Source organism: Stegodyphus dumicola, chromosome 6 (genome assembly GCF_044657685.1).
Source record: "Stegodyphus dumicola isolate Sdum_Otavi_A_Nest chromosome 6, ASM4465768v1".
NCBI lineage: Eukaryota > Metazoa > Arthropoda > Arachnida > Araneae > Eresidae > Stegodyphus > Stegodyphus dumicola.
The window spans coordinates 119,234,777-119,255,933 of record NC_140773.1 but is presented as its reverse complement, the minus strand read 5'-3'; the positions used below and the strand labels follow the sequence as shown (position 1 = coordinate 119,255,933).

Sequence of the window (21,157 nt, the reverse complement as noted above, 5' to 3'; positions counted from 1 at the left end):
TATATTTTAGAATTCTCTCTTGTTCTTCTGAAAGACTAACATTAGAAATATTAACTATTGGCTTGATGTTTACAATGGGAAGATTTTTTGAACTACTTGAACTGGAAGACTGTAAAAGAAGTTTTTCGAATTTAACTGCAAGGGTGTTTTTATGACGGTTAACTGCATTCTCCGTTCTAGACCAAGACTTTTGTTCAAGGGCAGTGAATTTTGGATATGATTTAGCGAGTTCCAGATGAAGCTTATAGAGTTCATATTCAATTTTGGACAATTGTTGACGTGTATCCCTTATCACGGACCGAAGTAAGGCAAGCTTGCAATTTAACAGAATTCTTGAAACGCGACTCGAAGGTTTTTGATTAGATTTGATTTGAATAAAATTAGGGATCAATTTTTTACATTTACATTTAAGTAAAAAGTCAAGATGATTCAGGAATGTTTGCCGTTTCAGGCGTAATTTAGTGAAACGATTAACGGATGAAGGCATGATAAACAATGCAGAAAATCAAACTAAATTAACTGAGCAAAAATAAAGTACACACAAAACAGCAGAAAAATCCCTCACTGAAATGAATAGAAAACAAAACGTTTGTAAGCAAAATGCATGAAATCAGACAAGCAAAGCACAATATCCAAATGTAAAAAACATAAACATAACTTGAAAATTGCAAAAATGTACTCACCGAAACTCCTACAATCACAAAATGGCGGCCACACCACGTGCAAAAAAGAAAGCAAAATGTAAGCCTGTTTGGGGCTTCTATAATTAAGACACAATAACACGCCGAATAAATACTCAGAAGTCAAACAACAAAAATCAGCGTTATACCTACAAAATTTTCACAGGACTAGTTTCGATGGTTTTATCGAACCATCATCTTCAACTGCAAAACCGCAAATGAACAAGATATGAAATAATGATTAGATAAGAAAGCCTGGACAAGAATAAGCAAGTGGCGCCATCTTTATTCCCTGTTTGAAGGTAATAAGGATGATTTAAATAAAGTTCTTTCAACAATGAATTCTACTGATCCTGCTATTCAGTTCACTTTTGAACTTGAGACTTGCAATTCTCTTCCGTTTCTCGACATTCTGGTCACACGTAACACATCCAACTTCAGTACTACAGTTTACCGTAAACCTTCATCGGTTTGCCTTCCACCACACTTTAAATCATGTCATCCGACTAAACAAAAGTTAGCTTCATTTTATTCCTATGTTTTCCGTGCTCTTCAAGTTTGCTCCTCCAAACTAGCCCTTGATGAAGAACTAAATTATTTAAAAGCAATAGCTATTGACAGGGGCTTTTCACCCAACATTATTAATCAAGCAGTTAAAAAATTCTCATCTCAACACAATAAAAGCCACACTCTTATTTTAGGAGATTATAAAAATTCTGTTGTCATTCCCTTCTTTCCATCAATTAGCTATAAAGTTGCACATATTTTGCAGAAATTTAACTTTCGGGTTGTTTATTCTCCCATCAATAAAATTCCAACTTCTATACTCAAGGACCCCATTCCGGATATGAATTCCTGGGGTATTTATAGGATTCCTTGCCAGTGTGGTTTAATTTACATTGGCCAAACTAAGAGAGCCTTAAAATTTCGCGTCAAAGAACATGAGGCATATGTTAGAAAAAAGGAAACACAGAAGTCTTCTGTTGCTCAACATTGTTGGTCCGAAAATCACACTTTCAATTTTTCTGCTGCCAAAATTATTCAAAAAACATCTTCCATTGGAGAACTGGATTTTCTAGAGGCATTTCACATTCATAAAAATCTTTCTGTTCTAGTTAACGATCCTAATTCCAATCCGAATTTGCCTTCGGCTTTTAGAGAAATTATGTTTTAGTTCTGGTTTCGCCAACAGATGGCGCCACTTGCTTATTCTTGTCCAGGCTTTCTTATCTAATCATTATTTCCTATCTTGTTCATTTGCGGTTTTGCAGTTGAAGATGATGGTTCGGTAAAACCATCGAAACTAGTCCTGTGAAAATTTTGTAGGTATAACGCTGATTTTTGTTGTTTGACTTCTGAGTATTTATTCGGCGTGTTATTGTGTCTTAATTTAGATATAAATTTACATATATTTCTTCGATTAATTTAAAATATAATAAATCTGAAAATTAAGAAATATGACTGGCAGAAAATTCAGTAATACTACTTAGGGAACATCTAAAAATAAAAACAAATCCTGTGACATTTAACAAATTAAAGTAAACACAGTATGACAATTAAACGTATCAAGGTATGAAAGAGAAACTCGTTTTTGTATTGATTACCTAAATATGGGCATTGCTGTTTCTCATACAAAATATATAATATTCCAATATACTTAAATTTCGGCCAGTAAAATAAAATGCTTTGCTGAGAATGCTCATGAAATGGAAAATATGCTACTTCATTCAATGTTATATAGGTATTAAGCATAATACGGGCTTACCTGCACATTTTACCATTTTTATTTATCACCATTTTATATCACATTTACCATTCTTATATTTTATAACAGTAATTGCATCGATCATTTACAAATTCTCCGTAGATAAATAGCTTAAAAAGAAAATTAATTACCGCAATTATTAAAAGAATTAGATTCAAATTGAACTGGTTGAAAATTAAAAATTGTATGTCTAAGACTCATCCATAAAAAATTTTTATACAGGCAAAAAAAAACTTCCTTAAAAAAGTGTAACACATATATTCAATAAACAGGCATAATTACATTAAAATGTTCAACAATTCATATCTTTTAAAAAAAGTGCTTGGATTTAAAAACTAAATTTAATTTTTCCAGAAGCGGTACGGAAGAGATTATATTACGAGCATTAATAAACATATTAACTTTTGTATAAAATTTTTAGTATATTTTTGTCGAATAATAAGGCTCAAGCAAAAGCATGCGTAGCCTTATTACTCAATTATTCTTCGCGTAATTTTTTAAATCATGCAGCCCGAAAGCTCCTAAATTTGAGTTTATATATGATCTTGGCATTCAACTTTGCGTTTATCATTCAAGTGAATATTATCTACCAATTTATAAATATGAGGAAAAGAGCATACTTGTATGGAAAGGGAGTGGTAATGTTAAAAAATGAACACAGCTCTTAATATTAAAGAGAATGCTGGTCATAGAAGTCACAGGCTATCTGTAGAACGATTTTTCCTAAGCCATTTAGTTTCCGCGCGTTTTTATGCATATTACAAACTCTTTTTCTCAAAAGTTGAGAAAACTTAGAAATTTTGATTGTCAGAAAATGAGACTTGCTGAAAAGTTAAGTAACCTCTCTTTGCGTAACTGGTTAAATGATTTTTACTTTTAATTATATTAAGAATTAATTTATTGAGGATGAAGCATATATAATTAAGATGCAAAATATACTTTCAGAAATAAGAAGTTCCGATATTAATTCTCAGAATTGCATTCAAATGCTAAAAACCTTAAACTAATAGATATACGCAATGCAGTGCAGGTTTGTCCATTAGGCGCTTGGGGCGGACGCCTAGGGATCCAAATAAGCTAGACCCAACCAGAGTTTCTGGTTATAAATTTCGACAGTTGAAGATAAAACTTCTTTAGAAAAAGAGTAAATGATTTTGAGAAAATAATCTGCGACCCTTACCTCCGCATACATGTCGTATTGTCTGTCGATTTATGAAAAATTTAAGGTGTCCAGACGGCGAAAGCAGCTTTTCTAACTCTATTGCAAATTTATTTAAATGCTATATAAAATATCGCAAAATCTAACCCAACGATATTTTGAATTTTTCTATTGAACCTGAAATAGAAATAAACCCACTCATCGCTAGTGCGTTACCAAAAAAATCGTAAAATTTGATTAAAAGCCTAATTTTCATCTGTTTCTCATGCCATCATTTAGTAGGAGAATTATTTTGAATGCAAATAGCTACCATTTTTTAAATCAATAATTCCTAATAAGATAGAAATATATGTTAAATGCAGAAATGTACACTTCTAATCCTTTAAAAAATATTATTTGTATGTCATTGTTTTTAGTAACTTATGAAAAATCATGAACACTTCTCGAGCTTTTTAGATGATAAAATTATATTAATATAATGTTTAAGATTAATTAAAGGAATTATAATAATTAATAATATTTAAGAGATTTATATATTAAAGAATTCTTCAGATAATTCCTTCATGGGTATGAACTTCGGGAAACATGTTCTGATTTTGAATAAAGTAAATCCAATCGCATTTTCGATGAATAAAAAAATAAACTTTAAGCGCTCGAAAAGGCAGTCAGATACTTGAAATGGGAGTTGGCGTGACCGTAGACGTAGAATAATTTCTGCTGACTCTTCGCATATTTATGGCGTCACGATAAACGGCGGGAAACTGAAACAAATTTGACCGAGGTTCTACTAGGTCGTTTGTAAAACTTGTGATCTTTGTTCCTTATGCTCTTTTAAAAATACAGTACTTTCGAGTAGTATGCTTACTGAGCGAATAAACGCTTCTTGCCGGGCTTGGGCAAAATTTAAATATGGGTTCCATTTATAAAAATTCTTCTGATAAAAATCTTAAATAACGCCGTCTAAAGGTTTTATTAGTTATAAAGAATGCAAATACTAATTTAGTGGTTTTTCTCAATCCTTTTAGGGCCCACCAGCGGCCGAGCGGTAAAGTCGCTGAACACTGGTAGTTCGGTCCGAGGTTCGAATCCCGCGAACGGGCTGGCTGCATGGGCGTTTTCGTGGTTTTCCCCATGTGTAACGTGTATACGAGCCAGTTTCCCTTAGAAAGTCCTCCACGAAAGGCATCCCTCCCTTGAGGCTTTGCCATAATCACACACACACCTCTCAATCCTTTTTGCCCGCCATGCACTTTCTTTCACCATTATTTGGCGATCACCCCCGTCCTCTCTAAAACTCGAAAAATGCATATTCATTTATTTACATTCAGGTACTTTTTAATGTGTTTTATAAATTAAACAAGAAAAGTATAGAAAATGCTGATAAATAACAAAACTTGAATAAAAGTAGTTTTTTATATTCATAAAGAAAACTTTTTTTATATTCATGAGCTAAATATTACGTAAAAAAAAGGCTGATCGCGTTTCCTCCCTGAAACTAGAAATCCTGGTTGAGAACCTCTGCACTACGTTTCTGGTATTAAAGAAAAAAAAAAAAAAAAAAAAAACTATTAAACAGCTTTTACTTCAATGTTTCATTTTCGTATCTTCATTTCAGAAATGTTAAAAATTCAAAATCTGATCAGTAATATCTTCGTAATCTAGCCATTAAAGTGTATCTATAGCAAATATTGCTAAAGTGAAAAAAACAAGTATTAAAGAATATTCAGATAATTTTTAACGTAATTTAAAATAGAGAAAGATGAATGAAAATGATGATTAGACAGTAAAAATGAACTTATAACGAACATTCACCTTCCGTACTTTGCCCTCTGCTGTGTGATTAGTAGCACGTCTAGCTGTTTGGATAATTCACGTTTCAAATTCCGGCAAGGGCATAGCTGATTACCCACATTTCTTGCTCCGAAAAAAAGCAATCTCTGTAGTGACACCGGACAAAAATTGTTGTGGTAATAATTCTTCACCATATGGACTTGGCCGATTGGGTATTTTCCTCTCTCCCAGTCGCTCTTTAAGTCGGGAAGAATATAAGAATTTAAGTCTGTATATTTTTCAGTTTGTATTAATTTCACTGTATGATTTATTGATTTAACTAGAATCCTGATCGTTTGCAAATCGAAGTTCCGGGGTTCGAATCTCGGAGTAACACAGAAAATTAGGAAATACAAGAAATCATGGCTGACTTTTGTGTTTCCTGATCAACTTAAATATCTAATAGCACTAAAAAGTTCGAGTTCCATGTCTAGCATCATAAGACATATGTCTCCCATTAATGGGCATCATAATTATATACGCACTATCATCAAACCCACCATCTTTAAGCCTTACAATGTGCTCTTTCTTTTTTCAGTTTTAGAAGGCGAAATTATGTCGTACATGTGGTAATTGTGTCCGTGTGGTCCATGTATTTATCATATCATTATTTATTTTATTATTATTTTAGAATAATGTGTTAATTGGCAAGATTTCATGGACATTTTGAAAAGCTGGGAATCCTAAAATCATTTTTCATACAAATTAAGGTAGCTTTCGGCAGAAGTCCTTTCGCAAAGTAGAGGGCAGGTATAATACTTAAAACATTATACTATTATAAAAAACATAACCCATACTGCAATATTAAATTATGCATTAAAAGTTATTATGAAATCATTTATGAAAAAGTAAATTAGTTAGTAATTCATAGATCCAGACACAATTTACTTTCATTAAATCTGTGCATTCTTCGCAAGTTTTAAATATTAGTCAGCTTAGCTTTTCTATTTGTAGAAGCGAATGTGCCGCCCAACCGGTATAGTAGTTAGCGTCGCTGACTGCCGTGCTGAAGGGACCGGTTTCGAATCCCGGAGAAGGCATGGATGTTTGTAAATGTATAGTGTCGGTGCGGCATGGAGACCATCTAAATTTGCGGAGAGCCAAAAGTCCTGTCGTGTGGTTTGGTGGAAGGAGAGAAGGGTGGGAGACCCTCGGACGCATCCCCCCGGTGTATTCTCAATCAAAATTGGGGACGGAACTAAGCTAAATCGCACTTTCACCTGAATGATGCTCAAGGCTGTTGCCAACGGCAGACGTATCTAGCGCTCCTTGCTACGAGGAATTTGGGGGCTTGGGCTGACTATGTCAGACAAGTGAGCACAAGCAATAACAACAAAAGTGATTATGCAAGTTTTGAACAGAGCAGCCTAGAACTACATTGCTTTGGATGTAAAAATTTCAGCATGTTTATTCATTAGCTTTGCTTTCTGATACTCCTTTATCAACTATATAGAATGATAATTCACCTATGATTTATGGTTTCGATTAGGCTGAATATGATTTTGAAGGAAATTGTTGAACTCATTCAAGTATAAAGGAAATTTTATTGTGATAAGAAGTTTCAACGATATCAGAATAATTTTTTACGTATCCCGATACAAAAATCGATTTTCAAAAACAGACCCTGTTTCATTGCGTCATTACATTTATCTGTTGTAAGAAAAGGTGCTTAAGTTTGTCATAATATACAATTCGATTTTGCTCTCTTTTTATTCTCAAAAAAAGTTTTAAAAAATGGCAGTATCTCCCTCTTGCTGAAACAGAATGGTGAACTAACATAAATTATCTATCATTAGGTTACCTCTTTTAAACAGAATTTTGAAAAATTCATCATTTCTTATGATATGGTTTTTAATTAATTTAACAATATTTAAATACTAGGAATTAGTTAAATGTACATTTTCATAACACTGGCTAATATATTTTTATTCTATTTTTATTGTCTCATAATTAGATTTATTTTGTTCAGTTCACTACGAATTAATAAATTTATTTAATTATGCTGAATGCACACAGCTACGATTATGGATTAATAAAATTTAATTTTTATCAAAAGAAATATTTCAGAGCCCTGGAACTTTCCACAGAAATATCCGTACAAGTGTTCACAGTATCACGCAATACAATCAGTAGTTAAACTTCAAACTTCTAAGAACGTAGTTTGAGAAAGCTAATCCGAAGACATCTTATTTCACGTTGAACTAACAACTCGCAACAACAATAACTATACAAATAACTAACTGAGAGCAGATGCTCTCTCTCCGACCTTATATAGTTTTCACCCGGCCGCTGACATATTTCTAGTACTTTCTGCTTCTCGAAATTACTGGAAAGGAATATAAGGGTCGAATTACGGTTGCAGCTAATATTGATCAATTACATTTATTCAATTATAATACCTATTGTGGTAATACAGGGACTGGGCAAAAATGTAGTCAAATGGTCGCCAATGGCCAATGGACGTTTGGCGACTTTTGGTGATTTCTTGCCAAATTACCGAGCTACCTGTTTATTCAATTATAAATGCACTTGTTCCTATATTCTAAATTTTAAGGCATAGCTTCTCTCTTTAGATTTTCCGTGTTACATTACACAGAAAAATACAATAGTTTCACTCATAATTGCACTAAAATCATCTATCATGTACACAATTCGTAACAGTAATATAGTGGCCAAAAGTGTCTTTGAAATCATATGGAAACAAATATTTTTATAATCATTGCTTTTTTAAACCGTGCATATTGAAAAATAAGCCATATATCTTGCTCGATATTTCCGTAACTGAGAGATGTTCGAAGTACAGCGAAGTCGTGTAAACGTTAAATGTTGCCCCAGAAAGAACTTAATTCTCTACTGTTGAATTAACTTTTCATTCATAATGACTAATGCTAGTCTACAAGAAACATTTTTCTTGGCGATTTGGAAGTCAAATTTGTTTTGGGATATACGCTGCATTTCAAAAGCGGCATCGATTTTTTCGTATCAACTTTATTTTTCGAAATATGACATAACCATCTTAGATATTAATATGAAATTTGTTATTTATGAAAGCTTAATTCCTTATTAAGATATAGCATGGATAAGTAATAAAAATTTCAGTGATATCTAGAATTATATTTCACGTATTAAGGTAATTCAATTCACAATTGAACTAAAAATATAACTATTGTTTGTATAGAATTCTTACACTAGCAATTTTCTTATCTAGATTTTATGCAAAGTAGTTGAAACTATCACTTGTTTATATTCCTAGATGTAAATATTGCAAAGTGTTTCGAGAGAAACACATTTTATACTTAATATATGATATCAAAATATGATGTAGAGAAAAAGTAGTAAGAAGTGAAATAAGTGATTCACATAGATGTGGATATAATGCATTATTCGCACTTTTTCTTAATGTATATAACTTAACGTTTCCTATACAAACAACATTACGCTTCGAAATAGTGAATATAAATTAATGAAAGATGATTAATAGGCCAATCATCTTTCATTATTTTATAATTACTAAACACTGCCAATCTCATTATGTGTTTTACTGTTATTATTTATAAGGTAAAACACTCTAGTCTCGTTAGGGCTTGAATTCAAGATTCTTGAACTTAAAACTTCTCACTTATTTTTTGTTATTTGACTCTTCTGAATCTCAACCTTAAAACCATAGAAAAATTAGTTTCATTGACTTCCAATACAATATCAATAAAGAATATTTTCTAACTATTTGGGACTAACTATTTGGCTATACTGGGCGGAGGAAAATAACCTTGAAGCTCCTATTTTAAAGCAACTATTTTATGATAGTGCTGTTTGACACATGACACATTTACTAAATCTCACATCAAGGGTAGTCTGAATTTCATTGAGAATTTTAGCGAATAAAATTATTGTTCCTGATTAAGAAACAAAATACTTTTTCGCAAATTAAACAAGGTTTATTATATATTGTTTATTGTGATTTTAATAATTTATTTTTAACAGTTTTCCGGTGAAATGATATTGATACATTATCAAATTTTCTATATTAATGTTTTGAAATATTTTATGAAAAATCATAAATATTACGCTTTCGGGACATTTTGAATGAAAAGCATCATTAAATAAATATTTAATATTAACTATTGCAATTATTAACATCGCAGGGTTCTTTATATTACTCGCATTTCCTCAGAATGAATTTCATCACACATATGCGAAATGAAAATATCGTCTGATTCTTAATACGAAAGTTCTATTTATATTTCAGATATGAATAAACCAAAAGACCTTTCACCGCTCGAAAATGCAGTCAGAAATTTGAACTCATAAACAGCGGAAAAGGGAATAAGGGTGCCGACGCTCTAAGGTCACTTTTGAAACTTGCGATTTCAATTCGCCACTCACTATAAATTCTACATTCTATAAAAACGCTTACTTTCAAATAGTATACTGTATTGCTTAAACTGCAAACTGAAATATTAATTTTCGCTAAAATTCAATACTGATACATTAAAAAAAATTCATATTTAAGCAGCTTTTTGATACAGTATAAAGCTCTAGATTAATTAAGAAAATTATAGGTGATTTTTTCAAGTTTCTCGCTCCAGGAATAAAAAAAAAACTTCATGTAATTTATACAAACTTAAGCAACTTTCCGAAGAAGTGTAAAGCTCTATATTAATAAAGAAAATTAAAAAGTTACTATTAAAAACGGAGGATTATTTTAGGATCAAAACTTTAATTACAGTGGCCTATTGGGTATAAATAACATAAGGTCGGTCAATAGTAGCGATCGACAAAAAAAGGTGGAAAAAATGATTCAGTCCCCCCCTTCGTGTTTTCATATTGTAATTGGTCTGGGCAGCAATAGGAAAAATCTAGAATTAGAATCCAGAAAAAAAAAAAAAAAAAACTAATTATTGTAGTAACTTTGCGCTCCATGCCCTGCATAATACGACTTTGGATCATAGTCTTCCATTTATCGTATCATAAAATTTATTTCTCACCATCTTTAAGTGCAAGAATATGTTCTTCTTTTCAGTTTTAAAATACGAAATTAAGTCCTACATACCTAGATGCATTTCACGTGGTTTGTGTATAAGGTATTTCTCCCACTTCCCTAGCATGCCTTCGTGGTGTAACGGTAGCATGCTGGGCCGGTATTCCAGAGGTCCGTGGTTCGATTCCTGGCGAAGGCGGTTGTTAATTTTTCATCTCTCTGGGTTCCAAAAAAATCCTAATGTCTCTACAAGTGGCGCCCGAACTAAAAGGGTTGTGGATGATGATTCTCCGCACGTAGGATTTGGCGAGTAGGTACCTTAAAACCCTAGTCACCCTTTAAAAAGGGGAGTATATAAGGTATTTCTCACACTTCCCTAGCGTGCCTTCGTGGTGTAACGGTAGCATGCTGGGCCGGTATTCCAGAGGTCTGTGGTTGGATTCCTGGCGAAGGCGGTTGTTAATTTTCATCTCTCTGGCTTCCAAAAAATTCTAATGTATGTATATTTATGGTATTACCATTTCTTTTATTATTTTTTTATGTCTAAAGTGAAAGTTGGTAACATTCGATAAATATTTTGAAGATTTGGGAAGCCTGAAGCCTTTTATATATAAATTAAAAACTGATTTTTGCTTTTTTGCTTTGCAAAGTTTTCGCAAAAGTTTTCACACGAATATTCTTCCTTCGTTAAGTGGAGGATAAAATATTTGGTTCCATAACACGGATAACTTTATTAAAACTGAGTATCCTTCTTACGATGTTTAAAATATATTGACTCTAGAAGATTTAGTTTCGCTTTGGAGCAGTGTTATGGTTGCTGCCATTTCTCCTGGCGTTCTTTGCATTACTAGAATTTTTCCCTTCTTCATGTTGGGGTTGATCGTCTCCTCTCTTTTCTGGTTAGTGGAACGGCTTCTTTTTCTTGTTACCTTCAGTTTTCCAACGGGGAAACTTTCTTTTCGTATAGACCTCTCTACTCATGGCTGGCCCTTGTGGTAGTCGTTGTGCCACCACTGGAAATTGTGCCTGCCGTGCCGGATCCTGCAAAAGATCTTTAAATATTTGCATCTTATTACGATTATAGAATGGTTTGATCTGGTCAATATTTGCGGTGCAGGTTTCACCATTCTTGGCTTTTAACACCACTACACCCCGAGTTACTTTCTCAATTACATAAGGTACTTCAAATCATGGATAGAACTTTGCAATTTTATCTTCTGGTGCTGAAGAAAGTGAATTCTTAATTTTTAACACTTCATATCCTACTTTATAAATTACTCCCCGTCGTTTCATGTCATAATACAACTTCTGTTTTCTTTGTGCTACTTCAGTGTTCTTCTTCGCTTCTTTAATTAATTTTTCTATATCGCCCATTTGAAATTCAGGGGTTCTTTGTTGAACATAAAATAATCTTTCTGCCTAAAAATAACTCAGCAAGAGTTTTGCCCGTCGTGTCATGTTTGGCGGTTCTAAGGGCGAAAGCTAATTCATTGACATAGTTATCCCAGCTTTTAGGAAACATTTTAACATAACTATGAATAATTTTCACTATATTTCTATTGACCCGTTCCGCTATATTTGATTGCGGCCAATACGGGACCATTTTTAAATGACGTATGCCCAGTTCTTGGCTAATGTCTTCAGATATATTACTTACAAATTGAGGACCATTATCCGATATAACTTTTAGGGGTAGTTTAAAATATATTTATTTAAAATAGAATCAGTAACTAATTTCGCAGAGGCTCGTGTTAAGGGAACAATTTCGGTCCACTTACTAAAATGGTCAACCATTACAAGGAGATACCGACGGGACTGTAATATTTGGTGGCAACAGTTTGAAAAGTGAACTGAAATTTAAAGTTTTCAACTCAAAATCGCAAAACGAAATTAATAGGTCTTCTGGATTACCGCCGTTTGGGCTGATAAATTACGTGCAAATAAGTAACAATATATATATATATATATATTTACACATATATTTGATTTTCGTAGAATAATAAAGCAAAATCAACACAGAACAAACAAACCTTGAGAATTTAAACATGAGTGTCTCTTATACCTTATTTTCCTTATTTAGTTATACCTTATTTAAGTTGCTTGCATTGCGTGAAACATTTTTAAATTCTGAACCCGAGTTGGAATCATCGAGTGTTTTACATTCATAAGAATAAAATAATAACATTCATAACAACAAGATTATCAAGAGATTCCTTTCAATAAGATTTCTAAACATTCTTACATAATATATGCTCATTTAAAATTGCGCATGACTTAGTTTTTAATAAGTTGAAACAAAACATTCCATTTCAGCACATCAGATATGATACGGTGGGCCACCAATGACACTTTTGGTGCCATTCCTATGTTGGATGGTGATGTTGGAATTGAAAACCATATGGAAGGTAGATGATTGAATGACGCTTGCTTTGCGTTCACTGCTGAATTAGCTGCTCTGCATTATGTCCTATTTATATCAAAACTGAACTGGAAAAAAAATATTATTTATAACGAATCTCACTGAGAGCGGAAACCTTTAAATTTTTTTTTATATCTAAATCCTCTAATTTTTGATGTTTTGCGGTTGGATTTAGATATATGGTGCCATGGATACTGTATCCTTTACTGCTAGGTGCCTGAACATGTAAGAGTAAAAGAAAATGAGCTGACAGATATCGCAGTAAAGTTTACTACACAAATATCAAAACGGATCATCCTTATGAGATATTAAAACTGGCGTAAAAATGAAATCAATAATAAATGGCAACTACTGTGAACGTGAAATGCACAAAATATTAGTATCTGAGTGCGAAACTGAAATGGAACCGGTGTTTTCCCATTATCAGAATAATCATATTTCTTTCAAATCTGTAACATTAAGAAATTAACTGTGTTTACTGGGATTAAATGCAGCAACACAGGTTATATTTCGATAAAAAATACTGTAAAGTCTCCAACTGTCACCATCCCTAAAAGTAACAGTATTTATGAGAATATAAATAAAAATGGTAATCAGAAACACGAGGAATAACAATCCCAAAGGCATTCACCGTCAGTATATGAGAAAAAAATCCATTTGGATCCATATTGTATATTCAATTTCCACTGTATATGTGAGTAAAAAAAGTAACACTATACATAAAAACAAGTAACTGTATTAATTGTTTGAAAGAATAAGATGATGTATCAAACAATTTGTTTTAATCACACCAAAATTGTTTTATCCCGCATTAGTTTTGGAAGAAACTGGTCTCGCTTACGATGAAAATATCCCTTGTTAAAAGAAAAGTTTACTTTAAGCCATTTTCATTTCGTATTCATTTACTAAAGTGTGATTTATGATTAACTTAGAAACAACATATATGTTTGACTCAGTTTCGTAAGATCTTATGAATACTTATGAAACTCTGTGCGAACGGAGGGGGGGAAAATGTGTGATTTTTCATTTTATGACTTTTGGATGCAAGCTGATTAACTAGGGCAATAATTTGGAGACAGTAGAAATATTGTTACAGAGGTATAGTTTGAAAAAAAAATTTCAGCAGCAAATAAAATGTTAGACATACATATACATTTGAAAATTCATGAAAATATTTCTTTTGCCAGACAATGTTCAAAGGAAAAAGCATTCTTGATCAAATTTTTAATATTGATTGAGGCAAATGTCAGCATGCTTACCCATTTCAAAGAAATTATGTAGTCTATCTATAAGCGAAATATTGCTCACTCATCATGAGATCTCCGAAACTATACATCCGACTGGAAATTTTGTATAACTACTCATTCCACGATGTAGACGAGCACTGAAAACGAATTTTACGTAAATCCTGTCCAAAACGGATTTTTGTTATACGATAGAAGTTTCTCATACATTTGGTTTTCAAAAATCCAAGGTCAGAATTTTCTTTTATTGTTGCCAAAACTAGATATGAAATACAATGTTGCCAAAGAATGCATTTTCCTTTAAAATTATTAAAATGGTAAGTAACTTGCATCTATCCAATGAATACAAACAACATTAAAATGATAAGGTTAATAATAACATTTATATTTAACTGTTATGACGAGTTTCATGGGAAAAAATTATTATTAAGAGAAATTATTGCGATGAAAAGTAAAAATGTTGTTATTTATAAAAATCAGCATGCATAAAAAATCAAGGAAAAAAAAAAGTAAATTAAAAAAAAAAAAAAAAAATCTGAAATGTTTCAGATTTTAAATTACGTCCAAAGGGGCGTTTTTTAACATTTTGTGTGTTACCTTTCTTTATTAAATATCATATTCCTCGCACTTAAACCATAAGATCCAGTGCAACAGCAATATCGCAAAATAGTTTTAAAACGAGCATATCTTTAGAATTTCCGATACAGAGACTCACGCGCTGGAGATAAAAATGTTTTTTCTGCACAACGTTGCCATTGCTCGCTTTGAAATCCTTGAGTTTGTTAATCAAAAATTCGTCAAAGTTTTAAAAAATAGGAAATCGATCATAAAACAAATTTCAAATTTCAAATTTGGTCTTCCACATGCTCATATTCGTTGGAGGATTACGTTATTCAAAATTCGATGACTCTATGTACCGTTGTTTTATCACAATACGAGAAATATACATACATTTATGCAGATTTTTCATTATTTAATTTCTTCAAATATAATGCAGGACTCTAACATTTTGTGGCAACAGTTTGAAAAGTGATCCGACATTTATGAGTCCGACGCAAAATGCCAAAACGAAACTAATAGTCCTTCGGGATTCAAATCCCTTTGGACTAATAATTATAATTGATTAAAAAAATTGATGACAAAGACAAAATAACATTTATTTTCATGACCTTATGATATTAGTTAAATATATATAAACCTTAGCTTTATGCTGGCAATGTTTCGTGGCGTAGGCCTACGTTAAATAATAGTGACGCAACCCAATACACAGTACCTTATGGGTGATGTGGAAATCTGTGTATGACAGATTCACTGACTGGCACTATATTTCCCGAGTGTGCTGACCATTAGACCACGAAAGCATGGATGGCGGGAGAAATATCTTATAAGGCAAAGCAACAACCATAGTTTCGCATAGATTTCGAATAGCAGTTTATCGGTTTCAAGGGTGATCAAAATCAGCTTTGTATTTTTAAGAAGAAAATTAAGCCTCTCCCGAAGAAGCCTCGGAATAGAATCTAATTCTAATCAGCCTCGGAATAAAATTTTATTGAAAAGCTACGTCAAACTAAGGCTCTAATTTTAAAATTTACATTGGAATCTTTCTCTCCCAATTTATACTAATTTATTGAATGGGTATATTCCGTGCGTAAGTAAAGCTCTAATACTTGCTCTTCACTTAGATATTGTATAGAGTCCTTTATCATAAATACTTGTTATATATCAAACAGGCAATGTAATTCATTATTTGAATTACTCTGTATACAGCTACACTGCAATTTGCACCATATTTTGACGCCATCAAAATATTGCAGCGATCATAGATTATTAATTAAAACTAAAGATATTCGCACTGAACTTTATATGTTATTTATCCACTTATTTATACTTATTACACATTATGCACATTATATTATTATTAATGCAAAATTAAACACATTATAAATAATAAATATAAATAATGCACTATTACAACTGGTAATAATACGTTATGACTTATATTACATAAATATTAAAAATTAATTCAAATTTTTTTTCTTTTTTTTTTTTTTTTAAATCGAGATATGAGTTATGTGTATATAAGCTGACGCCTGTACCGCCAATCTCATACGGTCCTTTCAGAACCTTGTCTCCAAACGAATCATTCAAGTACTTATTCCCACGGAAACGAGCCAGTTTTAATGACAAGCAATTTGTTTGGATAAGCAGTTACAGGCGTATTTAACGCTTTATTAAACAGAGCAAAAGTCGAACGCATGTAATATATGCGCGAAGTTCCTCAAGGTCATGAGGATGGATAGGATAGAAGTATTTCTAATTTTACGTCTCAGTTCTAATATTAACTTTAAATATTTTTTTATGATTTTTGTCGCAATCATATTTTATAAAATATGGGTACGTTTAAAGATGCATTTCCACCCTTATCTTCATACTGAGTTCGATCTAAAATATTTAAATACCAGTTCAGTAGATAATTTTTGCATGGAAGTTTGATGTGGGTTCAATCTTCTAAAAAGCATTCTAATGTATAAAGGAAGATTCTAGAACAGTGAATGAAATTAAAATTTGTAAGCAAAAAATTTTAATTTTTCCTAATGAAGCATCGAATTGTGAATCAAAGGAATGATTTAGATATTAAAAATCTCTTTTTCTAAACATTTTACATACACTTCAAGCTGAAATAAAATGTAAAAGCCAATTTCATGACAGAAATTAATTTATTTATCCAAGTAAAAGCAAAACTATTCATTTAGAATTTTATATTGCACATTTTCGTCTGTGATTATCACGTAATAAAGTGAAACAATCAATATATGAAAATCTTACATGAACTTTGCTACTGTATACTTTAAGCGTAATAACGATCCTTTGTTAAGTGAGCAAATTTTAATATAAAATAACATCATTCAGAAAGGTGATTTTACAGAAACTGGAAATAAAATTAAACTATAATCTTTCTTATTAAGAATTTATTTAACTGCAAACGGACATACTGATTTTAAACATTTTACGTGATCTATCTCTCTTGGTTTACGTTGTTTAAATGTAAGCTGGCACGTTTGTCTACGCTGTGAATAAACATAAAACGTATAAAACCAACGTTATAAGAGATTTTGAGTCATTAGGTTATTTTTAAAGCAGGAGTGATGAAAAATGAGCAACGCCCACATCGCGAATAAAACGACGGACCTATGGAATAGGCGCCCAGCCTGCAGACCATTACACTACGAAGGCATGCTAGGAAGACCTAATAGAGAAACTTTAGAAATTAAATTATGTTAACCTAAACCATGCATCAATAATTTAAGCGGATGGGAAAAACAGCAACAAATTTATTCATTTTTGTTGCTTATTTCATCGCATTATATATGTTTGCAGGAAAACATTTTTGCAGAAGCATTTGGCTTTAAGTAGCTTTCAGTGTCTTCTTTACAGTATATGTCAGATCATATTGAACTATTTTGCTTCATGATTGTAAGCGTTTAAAATTACATATGCCTCGAAAGGAGCTAAATTTACGATAATTCATTATAGTACAGTTACACTCGAGCAGTTTCTCAGTATTACCTGGTTTGAAATATCGAATGATTCTGACAAATAATTGCCTATAAAAATACTCCAAGGTCAATACTAATTCAATAAAAACGGTATGTTTTTTGATAAAACATGTTTATTACACTATAAGCATTTCGAAACTCAATATCAGTCTTTTAAATATTACAAAAAAAGATGCCTGCTTTTTTATGTATCAAGTAATAGAGCAATAAATTACTCTTGAAACAAAAACAGAATAGAACAGCAATATCTTGCTGTTGCCAGAATCTAACTACAGAAAATCGTACGGTTACAAATACGTCAAAATGAAATTCAGCACTATTCAGCAAAGCTAAAAATAAAATGTAAAAATAATATATAAACAAAGTAATAACTTACGTTTTCAACTATTTGAAAGATACAATTTTTCACAGATCTTGAATGATTAAACACTTTTCATTCGATAACCTGAGAGAAACGTTTTATTCGATCAACTGCTTTCATTAATTAATCAGTTTAACAAGAAATATATGAGGAACATTTATGTTGTAAATAAGTACAAAAAGGATTTTCTACAAATTTCTTTATTAAAGTTTTGTTCTAATAGCAAATTTTATAGAATAGCTTATAGCAAATAAGCCAAATTCTGATGTAACTTATTAATTTATATATGGTATCGAGAATTGGTTCACAAATTAGAAGAGTAGTTTAAACTAAGCAGCAAAATTTAAAGGATTGCTTTCTATCATAAAATCAGCAGTCCTATGCTGCAAACGATGTTAATTGCATTCTCTAAATTGGAGAACGTAATTAACCTCGTTTAGAAAAACCACCCATTTGTTCAAATTCAGGAAAACGATTTTTCACACGTTTTAGATACACTGTGTTATAAATTTCCAAAAAATGGAGACCCACCAGGTCTTTATTTCTTTTCCGTAACCATGAAAGTTATAATAATTATCATTTAAATTTCTTTCAGCAGTCCTCGGTGTTATCGTAAATAAAACTCGCAGAAATCGCGTGTGTAATACATTGTATTATGACCATATATGGCGGGAATGGAAAAACACAAACCTTACCCCAATACCGCAGAAACGAGAACTATTGTACCATGACCAAATAAGGTTAGTAAAAAACACACTCGTCCTTAATCCGACACCGCATTAAGGAGGACTAGATAGTATTCTGACCATATTTGGAATGCACATGTTCAATTCGAACAGCAGTAATGGGAACTTGCTTTTTCTGGCATGGAAGCGTGGCCCCAATTTTAGCACAAAGATGCACAGCCCATACACAGTTTTACACAAAAATAAACTACTTATATTCATACCGAGGACATAGCTCAGATTTGGCACATAATTGGTTTCTACATGGATCCGAGGTCCCTGATTGCGATTCTGGCATTCTTGTCAACCGAGGATGTCCTTGGTTCTTCGAAAGTCCTCGGTTAGAAGGTGTGTATACACATTTCCGTACTCGTTTTACAACCTAGGCGAACACACACACACACACAATCATGTATATATATATATATATATATATAGACGTAGTTGTAGCTCAAAGTATCAGACGATAAGTTTAAAAAACAGGATCCATTTATTATTATTCAGGAGAAATAGCAGTTACAAAAAAATCAGATCTCCAACATTCTATAACTGTACGTGTAGAAAAAGCGGGAAAAACAACTTGACTACGGGGCTGTGGATTTAATTCCACGTACTTTCAAATAAGAGACCGTCGCCATTAAAAATGAAGAGAACATACAGTTAGAATTTTAAGTGTATTTTTGACTATGAAATTTTATTATTACATATATGTATATATATATATTTCCTAAACAGTATTGATTAATTGATTATATTATCTCCTAAGTTTAATTAAAGTAGAGTTATTAGAAAAGAAGTTTTGAAAAAACTTGAAAGTAAAATGTCAATAATGTTTTAACGGGAACTGGAATTAAATCATCATGAAGAACAAAATTTCAATTGTAAAAGGAAAAATTAAATTAAAAACGTGTAATCATTGTCATTGATCGGAAATTAGTTGACTTTTCAAGGGGAACAAACCAACTCTCGTTCAATGAACAATAATTATGAAAAATACGTAAATACGAAGGTGCTTCGTCTTTACTCGAGTTATAAGGTAAAGCCAAACCGGCGATTCTAGTCAAGCCAAATATCTCGGCGAATAGAAGGGACTACGAACCAATGCTGATACTCAAAGAACTTATTCTTATGAAGCATTTTAGCCAATGCAATTTGGAGTAAAATGCAATTTCTGTAGAAAATTCGAAAAAACTCGAGTAACCGTCCCCGACACCCTCATGTTTATGCATTTGACTTTTATATTATTTGTAAAAATCAAACATTGGAAATTGTCATTATGAAATAGAATTCAAAGTAAAGTTGAAATAAACATAGAAGATTACAAAATAAGATAAATAATGCAAACTTTGTAAAAACAAATCAAAAATAATATAAAAATAATATAAAAAATATAATAAGAACAGTGAATGTACATGAAGATATAAAGGCCAGAAAAGGTATTAAGTAACTTACATTCTTTCTAGTGGGGAGTTGGCAAAGTGTTCTCTTTGTGTCTGACTCATAAGCGTAAGGTGTTCGAAAATTCTTAGCGGCAGTGGAGGCTTTGAATAATATCAGTCGGTAAGACTTGAGTGAAGTAATTTATGGTAGTGGGTAGGACTCGGAATTCTTGAGGGATGTATTATGTGGAGTTCTTGTTTGAGTGAAACTGTCTGTTAAGAATTTTTTGAAAATACTAGTGAATGGAAATTAATTAATTTCTGGCTAATTGTCGTGTCGCTAAGATTAAGAATTTAAGAAAGGAAAAAAGGAATTTTCACTGTCCAAGAGCTATTAGACAGACTAAAGTCATGAAATAGGCCCATTTGTTTATTAACAGCATAGTAACAGCATAAAAGTCTGAAGACAATTAGCATTTTACAATATATACCACTGAGTAATTACACTTTATACAAATCCTTCAACTGATAGTCATCCAACTTATACCGCCTTCTCAGGTTTAAGAACAAATTATCATATCCCTATCAGTTAAATGATTTAGAGTAAGTATTTAACGCCTGCTCTTTTAAGGCAATGATTAATAAATTGAATTGGTATTAGATTATTTTTGAGAATTTTAATAAGGAGTAAAATTTCGCGTTGTAAATCTATTGTATCTGTGCATATTATTTTAATTCGTTGTATTTGATTAATTATTGTATTGTTAATTACTTTTTTGGATATGTTGGAGTTCTAATTTATTAATTTGTTAGTATATAAATTGAAGTTTCTTGTTTTGTTAAAAAGTAAAATTTTTTTGTAGTTAATGATTTGAAGATCTATAAAGTCTATGCTATTTTGTGAATTATTAGTTTTATTAAGTGTAAGACTATTTGGATATCTAGAAAGTCTATGCTATTTTGTGAATTATTAGTTTTATTAAGTGTAAGACTATTTGGATAAATCTCGGAGTGTTCAATTTTACCAAAATTATTAATTGTAATAAGGTCATCAATATAT

The 21,157-nt window shown here is 31.8% G+C and overlaps 1 long non-coding RNA gene across 3 annotated transcripts in view; it reads right to left on the bottom strand.

Annotated features, from left to right (window-relative positions):
• Positions 1–21,157, bottom strand: part of LOC118204709 (uncharacterized) — a 65,353-nt gene that overhangs the window by 34,710 nt on the left and 9,486 nt on the right. The window contains exon 2 of one of the 3 annotated variants that reach the window (XR_015041482.1): positions 18,009–18,077. The exons of 1 other annotated variant lie outside the window; for it this stretch is intronic. This is a non-coding gene — a long non-coding RNA (uncharacterized LOC118204709). Of the gene's footprint in view, positions 1–14,090; positions 14,261–18,008; positions 18,078–21,157 lie in introns of those variants that run through there. One more of the 3 variants, XR_015041480.1, reaches the window with a different exon arrangement.